Below are 5,875 nucleotides of genomic sequence, written 5' to 3' on the forward strand. Positions count from 1 at the left end.
ACAAATAGGCTTGTGTAGAAACAGAAAAATCAAAGAATAAGAATAAAGAAAATTTGAGAAAAATCGGACAAATAATGAGAAAGTTATGAGCATTTGAATATTGCAATCACTAATGCTATGGAGATCCTCCCATTGGCAATGCGACAAGGATGTGTGATGTCACTGATGAACAACTATCCCTTTGGTGGACTATAAAATACCCTCAAAATGTCTCTTTTTGCTTTTTCTTACGATGATACAAACTCTTTATCCATTATGTATTCTTAAAAAATATGTATTACATGCCCTCATGTAGAAAGAACACATGATCTATGGACAGATGTGATAAAAGAGGCAATTCAAGTGAAATATATACTAAAGTAATGGGAGAGTTGTTCATCAGTGACATCACACATCTTTGTCGCATTGCCAATTTGCTATCTCCATAGCAATAGTGATCGCAATATTCAAATGCTCATAACTTTCTCATTATTTGTCCGATTTTTCTCAAACTTTTGTTGACCTGTTTTCTTGATTTTTCTGTTTTCACACAAGCTATGTTGTTCCAAAGGTTTCATTCTCCTTTAACATGTCAGATGGCATAGGGTCAGAGTTAGGACTGTAGTCCAGATTTTAGTTCAGAATAATGTAAAGATATAAAGGAGGGTTTATTTTGTTATAGAGGTTAGGTTTTTTGTCTGGCCTAAAACACAAGAGTTTATTCACATCAGAGCAATTGTCGCCAGACCAAAAGTCGTGGATCAATTATACCTTGTACTTTACTTTAAAAAAGCATATTCTCTTTTTATTACAATTAGCAAAACAAAAATACAGAAATCAAGATTGACAAATTTTAATTTTCAAAGTGGATAGATATCTACCAAATCTTCAGACACTTGCACTGATCTATTTTTGTCCAAGAGTTCATTTGAAACCAAAAAACATGTCATTTGCAGAGTTATTCAGCTGGGTTTTTTTCAATAAAAAAGAATATATAATTGTTAAAGAAATATCACACATCAACACATGTATTTATATGATTATATTTTTATTCATAAATATTCGTAAAATGAACAATGATTTCAAGAAGTTTGAAATTATGCCTTCAAGCTGTATATTTTATTCTACTAATGATAGTTTGGGATGAGCCTACATTTAAACCATACAGGGAATATAAAAACTATTTTTGGCAACTGCTTTATTAGCTAAAGTCACAGCAAAATATATAAAAAATGTATTAAAACTTAACTTACAAAGAGCAACATCTTGTGAGCGCTAAAGACACAAGCGAAAATGTAAAGAAAAGGACCACCCCTTTTGTTGTTTTTTTTGTCAAAGATTGTCCTGAATTCAGCAATCACACATTAGATATCCAGTCATTTAGTTCAACAATTTTCATGAAGTGTTCAAAGTGGCCAAAATTGATTTTCTTTCCATAAACTGAGTCTTCAACTAATTCACTTGATTCCTTAGATTAAAAAAAATAAATTCAACCATGAAATTTAGACCTCCAAAACAGTCGCGTATTTCCAATACTTACTCATATTTATCTCAAAATTTGTCTTCTTTCTGCTGAAATCTTTTTGAGATACTTTGTGAAAAATGGTGATGAATTTTAACATCAAAATCACAATAATCAGTATACTTTTTCTTTAAATGCAATATATAAAAAATTCAAGCGAGACAATATGTGTAAAACTAGACAATATGTGTAAAACATTGCAAATTCGACTGATTATCATGAACAATATTTATGAAAATAGATAGATCCGGACAGGTTGTACCAAAGACTATATTATGACTGATATTTGGGACTTTGTAAATGAGTACTTAATAATGTGGAATGTGATCGGTTATACATGTACAGTAGTAATACAGGAAAATACATCAAAATAATACATACACGCATAACACACAAGCGACGACTAGAAATATAATCACAAACAGACATACAGTATGTTAAAGGCAAATCTTAACTTTGTGTGCTTTAAAATGTCCCATTTTCATGCTTGAAAATGGTACAGATAATAGAGATTCACTTTAGAAATACTGGTCTGAAAGTTTCAAAAACCTTGTTTCTCATATCTTGTGAAAATCTTTTACTGAATGAACTATCAAATTATGTCCTTCCAATGATTAAATCAATAGTTAAACACACATTCTACTACAGATAAAAACAAACAGATCAAACAAATACATAGGAAAAAAGTGTTAATAAAAGCTTAATAATTCAGTCCTATTTTCAATGATATATAGCATTTATGAGATGCAACTACCTAGTTGCCTATTCAATGCCGCACTATATATTAGCCCAGTTTAGCTCCAACTACCAAAGGCACTTGGTGCATTCAAGGAATTAATCCTGCTGGGTACCCATTCACCTCACCTGGGTGAAAAGCAGCACAATGTGGGTAAATTTCTTGCTGAAGGAAAACACCCCATTCGAACCCAAAACCCCAATGATTGAAAGACGAGGGTCCTAACCACTAGACCACGACGACCCATGCCATAAATAAACATAAACTAAGAGAAGTGAATTATTCATCATCATTACTACTAATTATTTAATGATATTAGGAAGAAAAATCATTCTTCATGGATTCATAAACCTTCTTCAATTTATGCCATAGTAAGTAGAATGAAATGCCATCTTATTTGAGGCTAATTAGATTCCAATCAAATTATTAGTTTTTAAAAATATGTATAAATAAATCATTAATTATAAAAATAATTCAAGTATGGACGCTGTAGCACAAATAGATACAATACAATCATCCAATTGTACAAAAACTGTAATCAAAGAAATTGGGAGAAATAATTTCAACAATTTAATAAGAAACATCCTTAATTTTCTAAATATACATTATAAACAAAAATTGTTTAACCACCCCCCCCCCCCAAAAAAAAAGGACAGGTGAATTTCTCTTACTATCTCTCTGTGTAAGGAGCAATCTTAATCAAAAGGGACTGTCCCTTTTGATTATGAAAGGTTGGCAGTGATGAGACGACAGGTGAAATCAATCAAGGACATCACGCAGAAGATAAAACTTGATTATGAAAGGAATGAAAGGACGCACGTTTCATCTCAGTATTTCAGAAGAATTCCCCATTTCCGTAATGGTTCAATACTAACAATACTAAATAATCCAACTGTCATGGTTGCAATGAGTAAATGAATAAATGATTATCACAAGATTATTATCAAAGGACTAGTACTTGTAAATGAGATTTAACAGAATCCAATGACACGACCCTTTGCTTTTTTGTGCAGGTTCCCTCATATTTCACTCTTTTAAATTGTCTTTGATTCCAAATCGCTATTTTCTTTAATTTGAATTAATTGTTATGTCTTGTGTGATTGTATTCTCATTAGTTTTCTGATATTGTTTACACATTTTTGTTTGTACTTGTGAAATATAGTCAAATCAAATCAAAAGTGTTTATATGTATGTATGTATATATATATACTATCAGTGGTAATTTGTTTTAATAAGCATGGATATGTACTGTATATTTGTACACAAATAAAGCAATCTAATTGGTTGAAACAATGATACGCAAGTACCCATCGTACTTAGACACTTTGAACAGTCATATGGATTTCAGGTGACAATGTCAACAGTTATTCAAAGTGAAGTTTGATTGAATCGATCACAATTCTCTGCCAGAAAAGGCACTGGGATCGTAGTATATGGAAAGTATGGTCAAGGTTATCAATTACAAGACAAAAACTATAACTTATCAAGGTTTAGAGAAACAATAACATTGGATAAATCATACCATAATCACAAAAGTTATACACAAATGAATACTGGCAAAGACAATCACACACATTAAACAAGGTTTAGCTCTGGAGTATAACATATTCAATGTACAAATTTCAATCAGTTTTTTTTCCTGTTCCTACTTTCAAGCTCAGTTAAACACAAGAGTATTACTATTGTCAATTTTTTTTAACTTAAGAGGGATTTCAGCAAAAAATCCCTCTATTCAAACTGTTCTTGATAAAAGCTGCAAAAACAAGTGATGAAGAACTTTGAAAAATTCTTCAACATAGTGTGATATCAAACAAGGGTTTTTTTAATCTATGTAATAAATTGCATAAAGAGGACAATCTTGCGGCTGCAAACATCTGTCAAAAATATCTACTGAAGAGAACAAAATAATGACAATTTTAATATGGTGAAATAAAACGGGTCTTCACAAATTAGAAAGGTAATTAAAAAATACTCTTCTGTCACCATCCAACTCCCTACATGTAGTAATTCACTAAAATCAAATTCTAGTTCAATTATGAGACGTCGGACAACAATCCATACAAAATGAATTCATTTGAAGACAGGCAGATGCTCTGATAATAGATTCATGTAGTATTCAGAATAATTACATTTTCACATGCTAATTCAGTATGATAATAGCCACTGATGGTGATGATCTGATATTAAAATATTGAAGCTAAGGGAATCATGCTCCAAGAAAATATTTGGGCAATGCCACAAAATGATTAACCTTTTTGTACGTCGGACCCCCATTTTTCTCAGGTCTTACTTCACTTCATAAACTGAACAAGTCATGGTCCTTTGAGAACATTACAGACTGTCAACAGAACACGAATCAGAGACAGAAAATTTCATGAAGGTCCCATATAAAGGGGGTCGGACGTATACATTTTATGGAATTGCCCATTTGCGATCAACTGGAAAATTTTGTTGGAAATAAACAACCGATAGATCAACAATTGATTTTCCTAAAATACAAATATTTATATACCTTGTTGCAGGAAGCAGAGAAGCAATCAGTTGCAAATTCGTACAGTAATTAATTGCAAGATATATGACTGATTTTGAGACCCAAAATGACTTGCAATTGATGGCACAGTTTCTTGCAATGCTCCATAAGACACTGAGAGTACCAATAATCATATAGAAATAATTTTTTATGATATGAGGTAAAAGAGGAAAGTATACTTTGTTAACACTCTATACCTGAAAGCAACTCTGAAATCCAGTTATCAATGCACTTTTGAATAAGTTTCAAGAACCACCTGTTAACTATATATTGTTATTTCAATTTTGCCTTATTAACTTTTTGCACGAACGAAATCTTTCAAAGCAATCTTAGAAGATAAGACAATGATTTTTGGAGAGTTGAATTGAGATAGATGTAGACAATTGACCTGTATTCTGAAGTCGAGTTTAACTATGACCGTGGTCTAACTCTGTGCTGAAATTATGGTAAGCTGAAAAATATTAAATCTTTGTTTACATTGTACATGTGTATGTTCTCTCTATTTACTTTCTTCTTTTCTGTGCTTGTTGTTAGAAATTTGTGTCACAATTAGCTCTCCATATTTAAACCAGAACTATACATCAGAGTTTAAATTATACTGGAGTTCACAATACAGGCAATTAAAGGGACACTCCAGGCTGAAGATATTTGTATCTAAATAAATTGAGTAGTTTTCACAGAGCAAAATGCTGAAAAATTCATCAAAATCGGAAAACAGATAACGAGGTTATTGAAATTTAAAGTTAAGCAATTTTTTTGTGAAAACAGTTATATGCATGATGATGTCACATCCCCATTTTCTTTTTTATGTTATTATATGAAACCATAATTATTTCATTTTTTCATACAGGTGTAAATTATGTGTCGCCATTATAATGAAATTAGTTGCAGCAATAAATAACTAATGCACTTAATCAGTTGTCCAATTGTCTTAGATCTTGGTAGAAAATATTTGAATAAACCTAATTTTATATAATGAAATACAAAAGAACAAGTGGGGATATGACATCATCAGTTCACTCATTGAATATTCATAAAGACATGCCTAGAACTGTTTTACCGGTATAATGCAAATCTGTAAAATTCAGTAACTTTGTTATTTGTTATC

This window comes from Lytechinus variegatus, chromosome 11, assembly GCF_018143015.1.
Source record: "Lytechinus variegatus isolate NC3 chromosome 11, Lvar_3.0, whole genome shotgun sequence".
Taxonomy (NCBI): domain Eukaryota; kingdom Metazoa; phylum Echinodermata; class Echinoidea; order Temnopleuroida; family Toxopneustidae; genus Lytechinus; species Lytechinus variegatus.